Genomic DNA, 23,606 nt, shown 5'->3' on the forward strand with positions numbered 1-23,606 from the left:
TATAATACTGATCCTATGTGCAAGAATATAACTACTATAATACTGCTCCTATGTACAAGAATATAACTACTATAATATTGCTCCTATGTACAAGAATATAACTACTATAATACTGCCCCCTATGTTCAAGAATATAACTACTATAATACTACCCCTATGTACAAGAATATAACTACTATAATACTGCCCCTCTGTACAAGAATATAACTACTATAATACTGCCCCCTATGTACAAGAATATAACTACTATAATACTGCCCCCTATGTACAAGAATATAACTACTATAATACTGCCCCCTATGTACAAGAATATAACTACTATAATACTGCCCCCTATGTACAAGAATATAACTACTATAATACTGCTCCTATGCACAAGAATATAACTACTATAATACTGCTCCTATGTACAAGAATATAACTACTATAATACTGCTCCTATGCGCAAAAATATAACTACTATAATACTGCCCCCTATGTACAAGAATATAACTACTATAATACTGCCCCCTATGTACAAGAATATAATTACTTTAATACTGCCCCCTATGTACAAGAATATAACTACTATAATACTGCCCCCTATGTACAAGAATATAACTACTATAATACTGCCCCCTATGTACAAGAATATAACTACTATAATACTGCCCCCTATGTACAAGAATATAACTACTATAATACTGCCCCTATGTACAAGAATATAACTACTATAATACTGCTCCCTATGTACAAGAATATAACTACTATAATACTGCCCCCTATGTACAAGAATATAACTACTATAATACTGCTCCTATGTACAAGAATATAACTACTATAATACTGCTCCTATGTACAAGAATATAACTATTATAATACTGACTATGTACAAGAATATAAGTACTATAATACTGCTCCTATGTACAAGAATATAACTACTATAATACTGCCCCTATGTACAAGAATATAACTACTATAATACTGCTCCTATGTACAAGAATATAACTACTATAATACTGCTCCTATGCACAAGAATATAACTGCTATAATACTGCCCCCTATGTACAAGAATATAACTACTATAATACTGCCCCCTATGTACAAGAATATAACTACTATAATACTGCTCCTATGCACAAGAATATAACTACTATAATACTGCCCCTATGTACAAGAATATAACTACTATAATACTGCTCCCTATGTACAAGAATATAACTACTATAATACTGCCCCCTATGTACAAGAATATAACTACTATAATACTGCTCCTATGTACAAGAATATAACTAGTATAATACTGCTCCTATGTACAAGAATATAAATATTATAATACTGACTCTATGTACAAGAATATAACTACTATAATACTGCTCCTATGTACAAGAATATATCTACTATAATACTGCCCCTATGTACAAGAATATAACTACTATAATACTGCCCCCTATGTACAAGATTATAACTACTATAATATTGCCCCTATGTACAAGAATATAACTACTATTATACTGCCCCCTATGTACAAGAATATAACTGCTATAATATTGCTCCTATGCACAAGAATATAACTACTATAATACTGCTCCTATGTACAAGAATATAACTACTATAATACTGCTCCTATGTACAAGAATATAACTACTATAATACTGCTCATATGTACAAGAATATAACCACTATAATACTGCCCCTATGTACAAGAATATAACTACTATAATACTGCTCCTATGTACAAGAATATAACTACTATAATACTGCTCCTATGTACAAGAATATAACTACTATAATACTGCTCCTATGTACAAGAATATAACTACTATAATACTGCTCCTATGTACAAGAATATAACTACTATAATACTGTTCATATGTACAAGAATATATCCACTATAATACTGCCCCTATGTACAAGAATATAACTACTATAATACTGCCCCCTATGTACAAGAATATAACTACTATAATACTGCTCGTATGCACAAGAATATAACTACTATAATACTGCCCCTATGTACAACAATATAACTACTATAATACTGCTCCCTATGTACAAGAATATAACTACTATAATACTGCCCCCTATGTACAAGAATATAACTACTATAATACTGCTCCTATGTACAAGAATATAACTACTATAATACTGCTCCTATGTACAAGAATATAACTATTATAATACTGACTATGTACAAGAATATAAGTACTATAATACTGCTCCTATGTACAAGAATATAACTACTATAATACTGCCCCTATGTACAAGAATATAACTACTATAATACTGCTCCGATGTACAAGAATATAACTACTATAATACTGCTCCTATGCACAAGAATATAACTACTATAATACTGCCCCCTATGTACAAGAATATAACTACTATAATACTGCCCCCTATGTACAAGAATATAACTACTATAATACTGCTCCTATGCACAAGAATATAACTACTTTAATACTGCTCCTATGTACAAGAATATAACTACTATAATACTGCTCCCTATGTACAAGAATATAACTACTATAATACTGCTCCTATGTACAAGAATATAACTAGTATAATACTGCTCCTATGTACAAGAATATAACTATTATAATACTGACTCTATGTACAAGAATATAACTACTATAATACTGCTCCTATGTACAAGAATATATCTACTATAATACTGCCCCTATGTACAAGAATATAACTACTATAATACTGCCCCCTATGTACAAGATTATAACTACTATAATATTGCCCCTATGTACAAGAATATAACTACTATAATACTGCCCCCTATGTACAAGAATATAACTACTATAATACTGCCCCTATGTACAAGAATATAACTACTATAATACTGCCCCCTATGTACAAGAATATAACTACTATAATACTGCTCCTATGCACAAGAATATAACTACTATAATACTGCTCCTATGTACAAGAATATAACTACTATAATACTGCTCATATGTACAAGAATATAACCACTATAATACTGCCCCTATGTACAAGAATATAACTACTATAATACTGCTCCTATGTACAAGAATATAACTACTATAATACTGCTCCTATGTACAAGAATATAACTACTATAATACTGCTCCTATGTACAAGAATATAACTACTATAATACTGTTCATATGTGCAAGAATATAACTACTATAATACTGCCCCCTATGTACAAGAATATAACTACTATAATACTGCTCCTATGTACAAGAATATAACTACTATAATACTGCTCATATGTGCAAGAATATAACTACTATAATACTGCCCCCTATGTACAAGATTATGACTACTATAATACTGCTCCTATGTACAAGAATATAACTGCTATAATACTGCTCCTATGTACAAGAATATAACTACTATAATACTGCCCCCTATGTACAAGAATATAACTATTATAATACTGCCCCTTTTGTACAAGAATATAACTACTATAATACTGCTCGTATGTACAAGAATATAACTACTATAATACTGCTCCTATGTACAAGAATATAACTACTATAATGCTGCTCCTATGTACAAGAATATAACTACTATAATACTTCCCCCTATGTACAAGAATATAACTACTATAATACTGCTCATATGTGCAAGAATATAACTACTATAATACTGCCCCCTATGTACAAGAATATAACTACTATAATACTGCTCCTATGTACAAGAATATAACTACTATAATACTGCTCCTATGTACAAGAATATAACTACTATAATACTGCTCCTATGTACAAGAATATAACTACTATAATACTGCCCCCTATGTACAAGAATATAACTACTATAATACTACCCCTATGTACAAGAATATAACTACTATAATACTGCTCCTATGTACAAGAATATAACTACTATAATACTGCCCCCTATGTACAAGAATATAACTACTATAATACTGCCCCCTATGTACAAGAATATAACTACTATAATACTGCTCCTATGCACAAGAATATAACTACTATAATACTGCTCCTATGTACAAGAATATAACTACTATAATACTGCTCCTATGTACAAGAATATAACTACTATAATACTGCCCCCTATGTACAAGAATATAACTACTATAATACTGCTCCTATGCACAAGAATATAACTACTATAATACTGCCCCTCTGTACAAGAATATAACTACTATAATACTGCCCCCTATGTACAAGAATATAACTACTATAATCCTGCCCCCTATGTACAAGAATATAACTACTATAATACTGCCCCCTATGTACAAGAATATAACTACTATAATACTGCCCCCTATGTACAAGAATATAACTACTATAATACTGCCCCCTATGTACAAGAATATAACTACTATAATACTGCTCCTATGCACAAGAATATAACTACTATAATACTGCTCCTATGTACAAGAATATAACTACTATAATACTGCTCCTATGCACAAGAATATAACTACTATAATACTGCCCCCTATGTACAAGAATATAACTACTATAATACTGCCCCCTATGTACAAGAATATAACTACTATAATACTGCCCCCTATGTACAAGAATATAACTACTATAATACTGCCCCCTATGTACAAGAATATAACTACTATAATACTGCCCCCTATGTACAAGAATATAACTACTATAATACTGCCCCCTATGTACAAGAATATAACTACTATAATACTGCTCCTATGCACAAGAATATAACTGCTATAATACTGCCCCTATGTACAAGAATATAACTACTATAATACTGCTCCCTATGTACAAGAATATAACTACTATAATACTGCCCCCTATGTACAAGAATATAACTACTATAATACTGCTCCTATGTACAAGAATATAACTACTATAATACTGCTCCTATGTACAAGAATATAACTATTATAATACTGACTCTATGTACAAGAATATAACTACTATAATACTGCTCCTATGTACAAGAATATAACTACTATAATACTGCTCCTATGTACAAGAATATAACTACTATAATACTGCCCCTATGTACAAGAATATAACTACTATAATACTGCTCCTATGTACAAGAATATAACTACTATAATACTGCTCCTATGCACAAGAATATAACTACTATAATACTGCCCCCTATGTACAAGAATATAACTACTATAATACTGCCCCCTATGTACAAGAATATAACTACTATAATACTGCTCCTATGCACAAGAATATAACTACTATAATACTGCCCCTATGTACAAGAATATAACTACTATAATACTGCTCCCTATGTACAAGAATATAACTACTATAATACTGTCCCCTATGTACAAGAATATAACTACTATAATACTGCCCCCTATGCACAAGAATATAACTACTATAATACTGCCCCTATGTACAAGAATATAACTACTATAATACTGCTCCTATGCACAAGAATATAACTACTATAATACTGCCCCCTATGTACAAGAATATAACTACTATAATACTGCTCCCTATGTACAAGAATATAACTACTATAATACTGCCCCTATGTACAAGAATATAACTACTATAATACTGCTCCCTATGTACAAGAATATAACTACTATAATACTGCTCCTATGCACAAGAATATAACTACTATAATACTGCCCCCTATGTACAAGAATATAACTACTATAATACTGCTCCTATGCACAAGAATATAACTACTATAATACTGCCCCTATGTACAAGAATATAACTACTATAATACTGCTCCTATGCACAAGAATATAACTACTATAATACTGCCCCCTATGTACAGGAATATAACTGCTATAATACTGCTCTTATGCACAAGAATATAACTACTATAATACTGCCCCTATGTACAAGAATATAACTACTATAATACTGCTCCCTATGTACAAGAATATAACTACTATAATACTGTCCCCTATGTACAAGAATATAACTACTATAATACTGCCCCCTATGTACAAGAATATAACTACTGTAATACTTCTCCTATGCACAAGAATATAACTACTATAATACTGCCCCTATGTACAAGAATATAACTTCTATAATACTGCTCCTATGTACAAGAATATATCTACTATAATACTGCCCCTATGTACAAGAATATAACTACTATAATACTGCCCCCTATGTACAAGATTATAACTACTATAATATTGCCCCTATGTACAAGAATATAACTACTATTATACTGCCCCCTATGTACAAGAATATAACTACTATAATACTGCTCCCTATGTACAAGAATATAACTACTGTAATACTGCTCCTATGCACAAGAATATAACTACTATAATACTGCCCCTATGTACAAGAATATAGCTACTATAATACTGCTCCTATGTACAAGAATATAACTACTATAATACTGCTCCTATGCACAAGAATATAACTACTATAATACTGCTCCTATGCACAAGAATATAACTGCTTTAAATAATGCACCTTTGGACGAGTGCATGGACCTGAAGTTTTAGTTTTACCTTAGGGTTTTATCCTTGTATCATATATTTAGAAAATCAAGGCCTTCTTTTCTTTTAGAGACTTTTTTGCGATACTCCAGAAATACAGTGCTTTTGTATCTCATGGGAATACTTTACATTACGAGTACTGCAGAAACTACCATGAGTAGAGGTTGATGCTTATTAGCTGTCAGTGCAGGCCACTCTTTAATGGAACATAAGATTAATGGTTACCGCAAGAGACACCGTCCCTCACAATCCACTATTCAGTATTACAGTCATCTCTCTACATTATTCTGACATTATGTAACATTCTGCGGAGTCACAGAAAACATTGAATAAACTAAAATGCCCTATGTCCATTAATTGTACCCTTAAACCCACATTACCGTAAAAGTCGGTCATTCCCTGCACAACTATGTTTGGTCAGTTTCTGAACGGTCACTCGTCCTAAATGGAAAATCTGTTTAAGAATGTATTGCTACATCTTACAATAATGGTACTACATAAAATTATAAAGGAATAACTGGATGATAACCCATGTGAATGAGATTTCTTTAAAGGAATAACTAATTTAGAAAATGCAGAAAAACAAAGGAATGTTAAATTCTGCTCCACCAGCCAAACATGGAAATGAAGCCTTTTGTTCTCTGCCATATTGCTACAAGACGTTCTGTTTCAGGATCATGCAGAGGATGATGCAGAGTTTGGGTAACTTCACATGGCTGTATTTTACTTTACATGTTATAGCTGCAATACCCGGCCCGACCACTGGTCTCCTGAGCTGGAGTAACACTCATCACAATGAGTCAAGGGAAGTCAAAGCTGGACTGTTCTATGCTGATAACAGAGAAGAAGGTAGATAGAGCACAGCGTGAGTGCTGCCACTCTCATTCAGCATTATTAATCAGATTTTTCTAAAAATAAATAGAACTCAAAAACCTTGATAGTCCTACTACTGCTAACTCATACCCTACTATAACAGAGCATTACATGGTATGCACACAGTGACTGCACCAGCTGAATAGTGAGTGCAGCTCTGGAGTATAATACAGAATGTAACTCAGGATCAGTACAGGATCAGTAATGTAATGTATGTACACAGTGACTGCACCAGCAGAATAGTGAGTGCAGCTCTGGAGTATAATACAGGAGGTAACTCAGGATCAGTACATGATCAGTAATGTAATGCATGTACACAGTGACTGCACCAGCAGAATAGTGAGTGCAGCTCTGGAGTAGAATACAGGAGGTAACTCAGGATCAGTAATGTAATGTATGTACACAGTGACTGCACCAGAAGAATAGTGAGTGCAGCTCTGGAGTAGAATACAGGAGGTAACTCCGGATCAGTAATGTAATGTATGTACACAGTGACTGCACCAGCAGAATAGTGAGTTCAGCTCTGGAGTATAATACAGGAGGTAACTCAGGATCAGTAATGTAATGTATGTACACAGTGACTGCACCAGCAGAATAGTGAGTGCAGCTCTGGAGTATAATACAGGAGGTAACTCAGGATCAGTAATGTAATGTATGTACACAGTGACTGCACCAGCAGAATAGTGAGTGCAGCTCTGGAGTATAATACAGGATGTAACTCAGGATCAGTACAGGATCAGTAATGTAATGTATGTACACAGTGACTGCACCAGCAGAATAGTGAGTGCAGCTCTGGAGTATAATACAAGATCTTACTCAGGATCAGTACAGGATCAGTAATGTAATGTATGTACACAGTGACTGCACCAGCAGAATAGTGAGTGCAGCTCTGGGGTATAATACAGGATGTAACTCAGGATCAGTACAGGATCAGTAATGTAATGTATGTACACAGTGACTGCACCAGCAGAATAGTGAGTGCAGCTCTGGAGTATAATACAGGATGTAACTCAGGATCAGTAATGTAATGTATGTACACAGTGACTGCACCAGCAGAATAGTGAGTGCAGCTCTGGGGTATAATACAGGATGTAACTCAGGATCAGTACAGGATCAGTAATGTAATGTATGTACACAGTGACTGCACCAGCAGAATAGTGAGTGCAGCTCTGGAGTATAATACAGGATGTAACTCAGGATCAGTAATGTAATGTATGTACACAGTGACTGCACCAGCAGAATAGTGAGTGCAGCTCTGGAGTATAATACAGGATGTAACTCAGGATCAGTAATGTAATGTATGTACACAGTGACTGCACCAGCAGAATAGTGAGTGCAGCTCTGGAGTATAATACAGAATGTAACTCAGGATCAGTACAGGATCAGTAATGTAATGTATGTACACAGTGACTGCACCAGCAGAATAGTGAGTGCAGCTCTGGAGTATAATACAGGAGGTAACTCAGGATCAGTACATGATCAGTAATGTAATGCATGTACACAGTGACTGCACCAGCAGAATAGTGAGTGCAGCTCTGGAGTAGAATACAGGAGGTAACTCAGGATCAGTAATGTAATGTATGTACACAGTGACTGCACCAGAAGAATAGTGAGTGCAGCTCTGGAGTAGAATACAGGAGGTAACTCCGGATCAGTAATGTAATGTATGTACACAGTGACTGCACCAGCAGAATAGTGAGTTCAGCTCTGGAGTATAATACAGGATGTAACTCAGGATCAGTAATGTAATGTATGTACACAGTGACTGCACCAGCAGAATAGTGAGTGCAGCTCTGGAGTATAATACAGGAGGTAACTCAGGATCAGTAATGTAATGTATGTACACAGTGACTGCACCAGCAGAATAGTGAGTGCAGCTCTGGAGTATAATACAGGATGTAACTCAGGATCAGTACAGGATCAGTAATGTAATGTATGTACACAGTGACTGCACCAGCAGAATAGTGAGTGCAGCTCTGGAGTATAATACAAGATCTTACTCAGGATCAGTACAGGATCAGTAATGTAATGTATGTACACAGTGACTGCACCAGCAGAATAGTGAGTGCAGCTCTGGGGTATAATACAGGATGTAACTCAGGATCAGTACAGGATCAGTAATGTAATGTATGTACACAGTGACTGCACCAGCAGAATAGTGAGTGCAGCTCTGGAGTATAATACAGGATGTAACTCAGGATCAGTAATGTAATGTATGTACACAGTGACTGCACCAGCAGAATAGTGAGTGCAGCTCTGGGGTATAATACAGGATGTAACTCAGGATCAGTACAGGATCAGTAATGTAATGTATGTACACAGTGACTGCACCAGCAGAATAGTGAGTGCAGCTCTGGAGTATAATACAGGATGTAACTCAGGATCAGTAATGTAATGTATGTACACAGTGACTGCACCAGCAGAATAGTGAGTGCAGCTCTGGAGTATAATACAGGATGTAACTCAGGATCAGTAATGTAATGTATGTACACAGTGACTGCACCAGCAGAATAGTGAGTGCAGCTCTGGGGTATAATACAGGATGTAACTCAGGATCAGTACAGGATCAGTAATGTATGTACACAGTGACTGCACCAGCAGAATAGTGAGTGCAGCTCTGGAGTATAATACAAGATCTTACTCAGGATCAGTACAGGATCAGTAATGTAATGTATGTACACAGTGACTGCACCAGCAGAATAGTGAGTGCAGCTCTGGAGTATAATACAGGATGTAACTCAGGATCAGTAATGTAATGTATGTATACAGTGACTGCACCAGCAGAATAGTGAGTGCAGCTCTGGAGTATAATACAGGATGTAACTCAGGATCAGTAATGTAATGTATGTACACAGTGACTGCACCAGCAGAATAGTGAGTGCAGCTCTGGGGTATAATACAGGATGTAACTCAGGATCAGTACAGGATCAGTAATGTATGTACACAGTGACTGCACCAGCAGAATAGTGAGTGCAGCTCTGGAGTATAATACAAGATCTTACTCAGGATCAGTACAGGATCAGTAATGTAATGTTTGTACACAGTGACTGCACCAGCAGAATAGTGAGTGCAGCTCTGGGGTATAATACAGGATGTAACTCAAGATCAGTACAGGATCAGTAATGTATGTACACAGTGACTGCACCAGCAGAATAGTGAGTGCAGCTCTGGAGTATAATACAAGATCTTACTCAGGATCAGTACAGGATCAGTAATGTAATGTATGTACACAGTGACTGCACCAGCAGAATAGTGAGTGCAGCTCTGGAGTATAATACAAGATCTTACTCAGGATCAGTACAGGATCAGTAATGTAATGTATGTACACAGTGACTGCACCAGCAGAATAGTGAGTGCAGCTCTGGAGTATAATACAGGAGGTAACTCAGGATCAGTAATGTAATGTATGTACACAGTGACTGCACCAGCAGAATAGTGAGTGCAGCTCTGGAGTATAATACAGGAGGTAACTCAGGATCAGTAATGTAACGTATGTACACAGTGACTGCACCAGCAGAATAGTGAGTGCAGCTCTGGAGTATAATACAGGAGGTAACTCAGGATCAGTAATGTAATGTATGTACACAGTGACTGCACCAGCAGAATAGTGAGTGCAGCTCTGGAGTATAATACAGGAGGTAACTCAGGATCAGTAATGTAATGTATGTACACAGTGACTGCACCAGCAGAATAGTGAGTGCAGCTCTGGAGTATAATACAGGAGGTAACTCAGGATCAGTAATGTAATGTATGTACACAGTGACTGCACCAGCAGAATAGTGAGTGCAGCTCTGGAGTATAATACAGGAGGTAACTCAGGATCAGTAATGTAATGTATGTACACAGTGACTGCACCAGCAGAATAGTGAGTGCAGCTCTGGAGTATAATACAGGAGGTAACTCAGAATCAGTAATGTAATGTATGTACACAGTGACTGCACCAGCAGAATAGTGAGTGCAGCTCTGGAGTATAATACAGGAGGTAACTCAGGGTCAGTAATGTAATGTATGTACACAGTGACTGCACCAGCAGAATAGTGAGTGCAGCTCTGGAGTATAATACAGGAGGTAACTCAGGATCAGTAATGTAAGTACACAGTGACTGCACCAGCAGAATAGTGAGTGCAGCTCTGGAGTATAATACAGGAGGTAACTCAGGATCAGTAATGTAATGTATGTACACAGTGACTGCACCAGCAGAATAGTGAGTGCAGCTCTGGAGTATAATACAGGAGGTAACTCAGGATCAGTAATGTAATGTATGTACACAGTGACTGCACCAGCAGAATAGTGAGTGCAGCTCTGGAGTATAATACAGGAGGTAACTCAGGATCAGTAATGTAATGTATGTACACAGTGACTGCACCAGCAGAATAGTGAGTGCAGCTCTGGAGTATAATACAGGAGGTAACTCAGGATCAGTAATGTAATGTATGTACACAGTGACTGCACCTGCAGAATAGTGAGTGCAGCTCTGGAGTATAATACAGGAGGTAACTCAGGATCAGTAATGTAATGTATGTACACAGTGACTGCACCAGCAGAATAGTGAGTGCAGCTGTGGAGTATAATACAGGGGTAACTCAGGATCAGTAATGTAATGTATGTACACAGTGACTCCACCAGCAGAATAGTGAGTGCAGCTCTGGAGTATAATGCAGGATGTAACTCAGGATCAGTAATGTAATGTATGTACACAGTGACTGCACCAGCAGAATAGTGAGTGCAGCTCTGGAGTATAATACAGGGGTAACTCAGGATCAGTAATGTAATGTATGTACACAGTGACTCCACCAGCAGAATAGTGAGTGTAGCTCTGGAGTATAATACAGGATGTAACTCATGATCAGTACAGGATCAGTAATGTAATGTATGCACACAGTGACTGCACCAGCAGAATAGTGAGTGCAGCTCTGGAGTATAATACAGGATGTAACTCAGGATCAGTAATGTAATGTATGTACATAGTGACTGCACCATCAGAATAGTGAGTGCAGCTCTGGAGTATAATACAGGAGGTAACTCAGGATCAGTAATGTAATGCATGTACACAGTGACTGCACCAGCAGAATAGTGAGTGCAGCTCTGGAGTATAATACAGGGGTAACTCAGGATCAGTAATGTAATGTATGTACACAGTGACTCCACCAGCAGAATAGTGAGTGCAGCTCTGGAGTATAATACAGGATGTAGCTCAGGATCAGTAATGTAATGTATGTACACAGTGACTGCACCTGCAGAATAGTGAGTGCAGCTCTGAAGTATAATACAGGGGTAACTCAGGATCAGTAATGTAATGTATGTACACAGTGACTCCACCAGCAGAATAGTGAGTGCAGCTCTGGAGTATAATACAGGATGTAACTCAGGATCAGTACAGGACCAGTAATGTAATGTATGTACATAGTGACTCCACCAGCAGAATAGTGAGTGCAGCTCTGGAGTATAATACAGGATGTAACTCAGGATCAGTAATGTAATGTATGCACACAGTGACTGTACCAGCAGAATAGTGAGTTCAGCTCTGGAGTATAATACAGGATGTAACTCAGGATCAGTAATGTAATGTACTGTATGTACACAGTGACTGCACCAGCAGAATAGTGAGTGCAGCTCTGGAGTATAATACAGGATGTAACTCAGAATCAGTAATGTATGTACACAGTGACTGCACCAGCAGAATAGTGAGTGCAGCTCTGGGGTATAATCCAGGATGTAACTCAGGATCAGTAATGTAATGTATGTACACAGCGACTGCACCAGCAGAATAGTGAGTGCAGCTCTGGAGTATAATACAGGATGTAACTCAGGATCAGTACAGGATCAGTAATGTAATGTATGTACACAGTGACTGCACCAGCAGAATAATGAGTGCAGCTCTGGAGTATAATACAGGATGTAACTCAGGATCAGTAATGTAATGTATGTACACAGTGACTGCACCAGCAGAATAGTGAGTGCAGCTCTGGGGTATAATACAGGATGTAACTCAGGATCAGTAATGTAATGTATGTACACAGTGACTGCACCAGCAGAATAGTGAGTGCAGCTCTGGGGTATAATACAGGATGTAACTCAGGATCAGTAATGTAATGTATGTACACAGTGACTGCACCAGCAGAATAGTGAGTGCAGCTCTGGGGTATAATACAGGAGGTAACTCAGGATCAGTAATGTAATGTATGTACACAGTGACTCCACCAGCAGAATAGTGAGTGCAGCTCTGGAGTATAATACAGGATGTAACTCAGGATCAGTAATGTAATGTATGTACACAGTGACTGCACCATCAGATTAGTGAGTGCAGCTCTGGAGTATAATACAGGAGGTAACTCAGGATCAGTACAGGATCAGTAATGTAATGTATGTACACAGTGACTGCACCAGCAGAATAATGAGTGCAGCTCTGGAGTATAATACAGGATGTAATTAGTGACCCGGTGCCATTGGCAGCCATGCATGCCCGCACCATCACACACAGCCTCCACCATGTGTTACAGAGGGTGTGTTGGGCTTTGGATCAGGAGCTGCTCCAAGCCTTCTCCAGACTTTCTTCTTCTCATCATTCTTGTACAGGTTGATTTTAGTTTTGCTTTTCCAGAACTGGATGGCTTCTTTTGATGTTTTTTTTGGCAAAGTCTAATCTGGGCTTTCTATTTTTAAGGTTGACTAATGGTTTGTACCTTGTCTTGAACCCTCGGTATTTGCCCTCATGATGTTGTCTCTTTATGGTAGTCTTAAATACTGAGACATCGACTTCCTGGAGAGTGGTCTTTACTTGGGTGGCTGTTGTGAAGGGGTTTTTCTTCGCTATGGAAAGGATTCTGCAATCATCCACAACTGTTGTCTTCCATGGACATTAAGGCCTTTTTGAGATCTCAAGCTCACCAGTGTGCTCTTTTATTGGCAAAATATACCATATTGTTGATTTGTCCACTCCTAACATTTCGGCTTTTTCTCTCTGATGGAATTGTTCTTTTTTTTCAGCCTAATGATTGTCTGTTTCTCTTCCATTGAAAGCTCTTTTGTCCGCATGTTGTGGGTTCACAGCAACAACATCCAAATGCAAACGCCGCGCCTGGAATCAGCTCCAGACCTTTTTACTGCTTAATGGATGATGGGTTAAGAAAGAAATAGCTCATGTAGCCCATTAAAGAGCTTTTGAGATAATTGTCCAATTATGGTCCCTTTAAAGACAGGCAGCTGCATATTAAAGAGCTGTAATTCCTAAACCCTTACCCAACCCTGACAGTCCAAATTGACTATATAACTGTATCTTGAATATGTTTTGGTAAACAGCTAAAATGACAAAACTTGTGCCACTGTCCAAATATTTCTGGACCTAACTGTACATGCGGTACATAAATGTATGATTAAATATAAAATACTTTTTAAGGAACTACCCCACACCATGCTGTCAGCTATGATTAAGGGTTTTTCTTCCCGAAATGTGTAAGCATTATAGGTTTTCTTTTTTTATACGTGTTCTCACAATATTTTTTATCCCATATGATGAAAGGCTAAGTTCTAACTTCTTTGTTTTTGGTGCTGGAGCACATCTCCTTTTGGACCATTATGAGCTTCTTCAACATTGACCGATTATCTTCCTTTTTTAACTCTTTACATTGTAAGTTGTTTTGCTTTCAGGTTTTACTCTTTTCTCAGTTTACAGCTTTTGCTGCAGCACAGCCTGGGGCAAAACCAGCAAATATATTCCTGCAAAGTCACATGTGCCGAAATAAATTGATAGTAAAAGATAGGTCACTACTCGCCTTGCCCATCAGCAGCTTCCACTCCCTTTCCCATCATGACATGAGACGGGCACTGTGCCAGCCTCCCTGGCATGGACGCCTGAGATGACTAAGCCTGCTATCAGCCGGATTATATACCGCGGCACTGTCAAACCTACTTCTTATAGTCAATTTGCATTAAGGTAGGAACAGCTTTCCCCGGGTGACGGGCGGCTCAGGGGCGGTTATAGGCTGCGGAGGCAGTTGCGTTTGTTCGGCTCGTGATACTTTTATTACCATAGACGCAAATGAGCGGATTAAATGCTGAAGACACTGTCACTCACAAGCTATAGGACATAAGAAACAAGATGAGTCTTATTGTTAAATAGGCTTGGCACTGCCAGTCACACAGGCTTTACTGGCACAGGGAGGCAATATAGTTACTAGCTGTCATTATTCTGGAGACCTTGCTAAAATGGATGGAGAAAGTTTGTTTTTACTTTTTTTGCTGTTTGTGCTATTGGGATTTTGCCAGTCATACATCAGTACCCGTATAATGCTGCCATCTGTAATGATGAACATACTAATTTCAGGTTTATTGCACCAATATCATGTAGTAGTTTCAGCCTTCTGTAGATGGGGTGGATATATGGACTGTGCACACCTAAGGGAGGAGGGGTCCCCCTGGGACCACAAGGGCTTGGAAAAAAAATGGCCGATGTCTTACCCCCCTCTCTCTGCTCAGACTTGGGACAGGCCTCTCCTAGGTTACACAGTCACTGCAATATCCCAATCAGACCCCTTCCTTGCCCTAGACCACCAGGGATGTTAACACATTGTTATTTTCTTCAGCATGGATATTATCATTAACATTTTCACTGCCTTAGACAACCAGGTAAGCTGCGCTCTCATTAGCCATTTTCTGCCTTAGAACACCAGGTATGTTACTATCAAGCCTCTTACTGCCCTAGACCACCAGGGATTATACTAATATTTTCTTCACCACCATAGCCTAACAAGGATGTTCTAAACAATTCTTTCTTTCACTACTTTTAGACCCTGAACTGTTTTATTCGTAGCCTCCTCTCTGCCCCAGACTACCATGGATGCTTCTGTCAACTCTCTTACTGCCCCAGGTACACCAGGTATGTTATCATTACCATCTTCTCTGCCCTAGCCCACCAGGGACATTGTCATTAATTTCTTCACTACTTTGGACTACAAGGTATAAGATCATTAGCCCCTTCTCTGCCCCATACCACCAGGGATACTGTTGTGGGCCCCACGCCCACCAGGTGTGTTCTCATTAACACCTTCTCTGCTCTAGTCCACCAGGTGTGTTCTCATTAGCACCTTCTCTGCCCTAGTCCACCAGGTGTGTTCTCATTAGCACCTTCTCTGCCCTAGTCCACCAGGTGTGTTCTCATTAGCACCTTCTCTGCCCTAGTCCACCAGGTGTGTTCTCATTAGCACCTTCTCTGCCCTAGTCCACCAGGTATGTTCTCATTAGCACCTTCTCTGCCCTAACCCACCAGATGTGTTCTCATTAGCACCTTCTCTGCCCTAGTCCACCAGATGTGTTCTCATTAGCACTTCTCTGCCCTAGTCCACCAGGTGTGTTCTCATTAGCACTTCTCTGCCCTAGTCCACCAGGTGTGTTCTCATTATCACCTTCTCTGCCCTAGTCCACCAGGTGTGTTCTCATTATCACCTTCTCTGCCCTAGTCCACCAGGTGTGTTCTCATTAGCACCTTCTCTGCCCTAGTCCACCAGGTGTGTTCTCATTAGCACCTTCTCTGCCCTAGTCCACCAGGTGTGTTCTCATTAGCACCTTCTCTGCCCTAGTCCACCAGGTGTGTTCTCATTAGCACCTTCTCTGCCTTAGTCCACCAGGTGTGTTCTCATTAGCACCTTCTCTGCCCTAGTCCACCAGGTGTGTTCTCATTAGCATCTTCTCTGCCCTAGTCCACCAGGTGTGTTCTCATTAGCACCTTCTCTGCCCTAACCCACCAGGTGTGTTCTTAAAATCACCTTCTCCGCCCTAGTCCACCAGGTGTGTTCTTAATATCACCTTCTCTGCCCTAGTCCACCAGGTGTGTTCTCATTAACACCTTCTCTGCCCTAGTCCACCAGGTGTGTTCTCATTAGCACCTTCTCTGCTCTAGCCCACCAGGTGTGTTCTCATTAACACCTTCTCTGCTCTAGCCCACCAGGTGTGTTCTCATTAGCACCTTCTCTGCCCTAACCCACCAGGTGTGTTCTCATTAACACCTTCTCTGCTCTAGCCCACCAGGTGTGTTCTCATTAGCACCTTCTCTGCCCTAGTCCACCAGGTGTGTTCTCATTAGCACCTTCTCTGCCCTAGTCCACCAGGTGTGTTCTCATTAGCACCTTCTCTGCCCTAGTCCACCAGGTATGTTCTCATTAGCACCTTCTCTGCCCTAACCCACCAGATGTGTTCTCATTAGCACCTTCTCTGCCCTAGTCCACCAGGTATGTTCTCATTAGCACCTTCTCTGCCCTAGCCCACCAGGTGTGTTCTCATTAGCACCTTCTCTGCCCTAGTCCACCAGATGTGTTCTCATTAGCACTTCTCTGCCCTAGTCCACCAGGTGTGTTCTCATTAGCACTTCTCTGCCCTAGTCCACCAGGTGTGTTCTCATTATCACCTTCTCTGCCCTAGTCCACCAGGTGTGTTCTCATTATCACCTTCTCTGCCCTAGTCCACCAGGTGTGTTCTCATTAGCACCTTCTCTGCCCTAGTCCACCAGGTGTGTTCTCATTAGCACCTTCTCTGCCCTAGTCCACCAGGTGTGTTCTCATTAGCACCTTCTCTGCCCTAGTCCACCAGGTGTGTTCTCATTAGCACCTTCTCTGCCTTAGTCCACCAGGTGTGTTCTCATTAGCACCTTCTCTGCCCTAGTCCACCAGGTGTGTTCTCATTAGCATCTTCTCTGCCCTAGTCCACCAGGTGTGTTCTCATTAGCACCTTCTCTGCCCTAACCCACCAGGTGTGTTCTTAAAATCACCTTCTCCGCCCTAGTCCACCAGGTGTGTTCTTAATATCACCTTCTCTGCCCTAGTCCACCAGGTGTGTTCTCATTAACACCTTCTCTGCCCTAGTCCACCAGGTGTGTTCTCATTAGCACCTTCTCTGCCCTAGTCCACCAGGTGTGTTCTCATTAACACCTTCTCTGCCCTAGTCCACCAGGTGTGTTCTTATTAGCACCTTCTCTGCCCTAGTCCACCAGGTGTGTTCTCATTAGCACCTTCTCTGCCCTAGTCCACCAGGTGTGTTCTCATTAGCACCTTCTCTGCCTTAGTCCACCAGGTGTGTTCTCATTAGCATCTTCTCTGCCCTAGTCCACCAGGTGTGTTCTCATTAGCACCTTCTCTGCCCTAACCCACCAGGTGTGTTCTTAAAATCACCTTCTCTGCCCTAGTCCACCAGGTGTGTTCTCATTAGCACCTTCTCTGCCCTAACCCACCAGATGTGTTCTCATTAGCACCTTCTCTGCCCTAGTCCACCAGGTGTGTTCTCATTAGCACTTCTCTGCCCTAGTCCACCAGGTGTGTTCTCATTATCACCTTCTCTGCCCTAGTCCACCAGGTGTGTTCTCATTAGCACCTTCTCTGCCCTAGTCCACCAGGTGTGTTCTCATTAGCACCTTCTCTGCCCTAGTCCACCAGGTGTGTTCTCATTAGCACCTTCTCTGCCTTAGTCCACCAGGTGTGTTCTCATTAGCATCTTCTCTGCCCTAGTCCACCAGGTGTGTTCTCATTAGCACCTTCTCTGCCCTAACCCACCAGGTGTGTTATTAAAATCACCTTCTCCGCCCTAGTCCACCAGGTGTGTTCTTAATATCACCTTCTCTGCCCTAGTCCACCAGGTGTGTTCTCATTAACACCTTCTCTGCCCTAGTCCACCAGGTGTGTTCTTATTAGCACCTTCTCTGCCCTAGTCCACCAGGTGTGTTCTCATTAGCGCCTTCTCTGCCCTAACCCACCAGGTGTGTTCTCATTAACACCTTCTCTGCTCTAGCCCACCAGGTGTGTTCTCATTAGCACCTTCTCTGCCCTAGTCCACCAGGTGTGTTCTTAATATCACCTTCTCTGCCCTAGTCCACCAGGTGTGTTCTCATTAGCACCTTCTCTGCCCTAGCCCACCAGGTGTGTTCTCATTAGCACCTTCTCTGCCCTAGTCCACCAGGTGTGTTCTTATTAGCACCTTCTCTGCTCTAGTCCACCAGGTGTGTTCTCATTATCACCTTCTCTGCCCTAGTCCACCAGGTGTGTTCTCATTAGCACCTTCTCTGCCCTAGTCCACCAGGTGTGTTCTCATTAGCACCTTCTCTGCCCTAGTCCACCAGGTGTGTTCTCATTAGCGCCTTCTCTGCCCTAACCCACCAGGTGTGTTCTCATTAACACCTTCTCTGCTCTAGCCCACCAGGTGTGTTCTCATTAGCACCTTCTCTGCCCTAGTCCACCAGGTGTGTTCTTAATATCACCTTCTCTGCCCTAGTCCACCAGGTGTGTTCTCATTAGCACCTTCTCTGCCCTAACCCACCAGGTGTGTTCTCATTAACACCTTCTCTGCTCTAGCCCACCAGGTGTGTTCTCATTAGCACCTTCTCTGCCCTAGTCCACCAGGTGTGTTCTCATTAGCACCTTCTCTGCCCTAACCCCCCAGATGTGTTCTCATTAACACCTTCTCTGCTCTAGCCCACCAGGTGTGTTCTCATTAGCACCTTCTCTGCCCTAGTCCACCAGGTGTGTTCTCATTAGCACCTTCTCTGCCCTAACCCCCCAGATGTGTTCTCATTAACACCTTCTCTGCTCTAGCCCACCAGGTGTGTTCTCATTAGCACCTTCTCTGCCCTAGTCCACCAGGTGTGTTCTCATTAGCACCTTCTCTGCCCTAGTCCACCAGGTGAGTTCTCATTAGCACCTTCTCTGCCCTAGTCCACCAGGTGTGTTCTCATTAGCACCTTCTCTGCCCTAGTCCACCAGGCGAGTTCTCATTAACACCTTCTCTGCCCTAACCCCCCAGATGTGTTCTCATTAACACCTTCTCTGCCCTAACCCCCCAGATGTGTTCTCATTAACACCTTCTCTGCTCTAGCCCACCAGGGGCATTATCATTATCATTAATTCTATCACTTCCTTGGACTACAAAGTATATGACACCACACCATCAGGGATACTGCTGTCAACTCTTTCACTATCCCAGCTCATTAGAGAGTCCAGATTTTTTCTTCTGACCCAGGCCACCAGGGCTTCACTACAATAAATTACAAAGGATGCTGTTACATTTCATCTTCTTATCAGAGATATTCTTTTTAAATATGAGAAGATGCAAATTGCAGAAATTCTGATGGAAGGGGGCCCACATGCTGTTCCTGAGTCTGCCTTAACTCCGATCATTATACTAATAAACCAGGAAGCTCAGGATGAACAACTGTCCTAGTGTAATGAATTGTAGGAGGATGCAGGAAATTCCAGTATAATATTTTATAAGGATACTCATTAGTCTCAAGCTACAGTAAACTCATTGACACCGGAAAGAGAGACCTTACCGGCTGAAAATAATATGCTTGCGTGATTCAATCAATGATCCTGGAACAGAACGTACGATTTCCAACATGTTACGTTTCCCATTTGCTCACAGATAATCCCATATTGTCTTAGCCTTGAGTGAATGGGTGAAAGCAAACACATACTGTAGTGCATGCAGCAGAGGACAGCTCTTATCTGTCTATTACTCTTTGACCCACTAACTTCTCTGCTGAAATTAATGCTGATCTCAGCGTAGACTGCGCTGTAACCCCATGTGTGCTGGAAGCGCTCCATATTATGGGTCTCGAGGCGCAAGAACGATTACTGAAAACGAGAACTTATCCAGGATCTTCAGTTTTCTCCTAAATCAAAATATGTTGTAAGGTTATGTTCACACATACAGTTTTTGAGTGCTTTTTTCGCATGAAAAAAAAAGTGTTTTAAAGCAAAATCTGTGTTTTTTTTCTTCTTGCACTTTTTTGTGGCCTTTTGATGCATTATTTATTTATTTTTTTTTTTAAATGAATGTCAATCCTTTAAGCAACTTTGCTACAGTTTTTACCTCATTGAGATCAAAATGGCATAGCTTAAAAAAAAAAATGCACCAATAACCAACATAGTTTTCTGGCTATAGCAGGGAAAACGCTAAGAGTGAAAATACTCAAATTGTCGTTGTTTGCATATTTCGTTAGGGTGAGACCGCACGGTGTAAACACGGCCCAAACCATATGATTTTGTGACAAAATGGTATGGCTTGCAGTCACCGCATCCCAGCCGCATTGTGGGCCTCAATGCCAGTTTGCTGGTACTCCAGCAAATGACAATCAGCAGGTACCTCTCACACTAGAGCAGTGTCTGTAGGTGTCATAGAAACTATAAAAAAATCTCTGAAGTCACTCACATCCCCCTCCCTCCTTTTTCCTGACACACACAGTACAGCACCCCACAATAGTGGACCAGCTTTTAAGTCTCTTAGATGTGGACCATCTTAGTTAAAATACATTGAGTCCTTTTGATGCCCAGATGATTGAAATAAGGTGCCTTTTGTGTATAAGACAGATTCAGAATGGACAGATAATTAGACAAAGGGTCTTTTCAGACAACAATAGAGACATGTTTTAATGCATAGACTCAGAAGTGGAATAAACCTTTTTGACCGAAGGAAATGCATTGTCCTTTAAGGGAAATATTTTGCATTTACACTAGACACCTTTCTCCCTGCACCTGCAACAGATTTAATGTTTCCGAAAGGAAATATTGAATATCGAAATTTGTATAAGTCCGACTGTGATGAGACGTATATTTTTAGAGGCAGGGCTAATAGAGGAAGAAGGCGTATCATTTTTCATAACTGTAATCCCTGCATATGAGCCACAAATCCACAGTGACCAGATAACTCACAACAGCTATGCCATGTTTACTATCTATGGAAAGGTAGAATCCCGATGGAAAATATGGCGGCAATCGAACTTCTGTGATTATCAGTAGTGAAGTTATCGCATTAGTTGGGGATTTCATAAAATCCTAAAGGGCTGGTGACAGCCCACAACCCTGCCGTCGTGAGGTCATCACAGGGGGATGTTGGTGGAACTCAGGGACTGATAAAAGATCAAGCCAAATTAAGATCTGGGTTCCTGCACAGAGAGACATATTCATGGTTCCCGTCCACTGGAAATTCTTCAAACTAAGTGCTCTCCTTCGCTCGGCTGAATGATATCTTTGATCGATGTAGTAAGTTTCTCTTGTTTTATCCCTTTTATTTTATGTAACTTTATATGCAATATTATTTTTTCCCCTTCGTAAAGTCATTTGTATATTTTTCATAAACACTGCATTCCTTTGGATTAAATATAAAATGTAATAGTTCTGTTCCTTTTGTTCTGTAACCGCGTCTCGAAGCCATACACTACCTATCAGGTGTCCAGTCAGTCTGAAAAAATTACTAGTGGTGGCAGCAAGTAGTCTTGGGTTATCGTGGAGTTAGCAGTGATCGTACGGGGTATATACACATATTCCATGTGTTGGAATCCGGAGGTGTATACACCATACGCTCACTGTTAGTTTCCCGATAACCGGCCTGTCAGTGCAAGCAGCCTGCAGCCTCCTCCGTTAATTGTCGGCCAATCGTGTAATTATCCGGACGATAGGGACAGCAGAGAGCTATTCGCTCCAAAGATCATGGCGTGGGTGGTTCAGCGATGACATTCCTGGTTGCGATCTTTGACAGTAAGTAATGTGAAAAATGAGCAATCAGCATACCTGTCCAGGTACACAGCAAAATCCTCCAGCAACAGTCCAGAAAAGAAATATCCACTGGGCTCCCAGGCAACATGTTTCACACCTACACGGTCCTTTGTGGTGCATGTAGGTGTGAAACATGTTGCCTGGGAGCGCCGCGGATATTTCTTTTCTGCCTTTTTAAATTTTGTGCTGTTGTATTCAACCATTTTTTGTTACTTTTATACTACTGGATCAAAAAAGCAATTATTTTAAGAAGATGTGAGTGCTGGCTATCGTATTGACAGTCTGTAAGTACTGTAGATTTCACACATTGGAGTTTCACAGTTCATGTACAGACCATGAAGCGGCTCAAGTGTGAAAGATTGATTGTCATTTAGTACGGTACTGGGATCATTAGGAAAGCATGGAGAATTCTGATGAAATAGGGACCGTGGCTGGATAAGATAAGGGTTGGCCAGGACAATGATATGAGGGTTTCCATAAATTCCATGGCTAGGATAGATCATCAATACCCAATCAGTGGATATTCTACACCCGGCGCCCCCAACACTCAGCTGTTTGCAGTTGCGTGTTGGGAGTGAAAGGCCACAGCTCTGTACACCATGTAGTGGCCATTCTTGGGTACTGCAGTTAAGCTATACAATGCATGCAGTTGTATTTTAAGTATACATAAAAACGCATACTTTAGAAAATCAACTTTTATTGGCTCTTTCTGCCTGTGCAAACTACTCTTGAAGAATCCACCAGGCGTCCCTTCATGTATGATGTGTCCTGTTTTTGCAACCACTTTTAGTAGCCACAAC

The sequence above is a fragment of the Phyllobates terribilis genome, unplaced genomic scaffold (assembly GCF_046119375.1).
Source record: "Phyllobates terribilis strain yellow unplaced genomic scaffold, ASM4611937v1 Scaffold_14__1_contigs__length_39327217, whole genome shotgun sequence".
NCBI lineage: Eukaryota > Metazoa > Chordata > Amphibia > Anura > Dendrobatidae > Phyllobates > Phyllobates terribilis.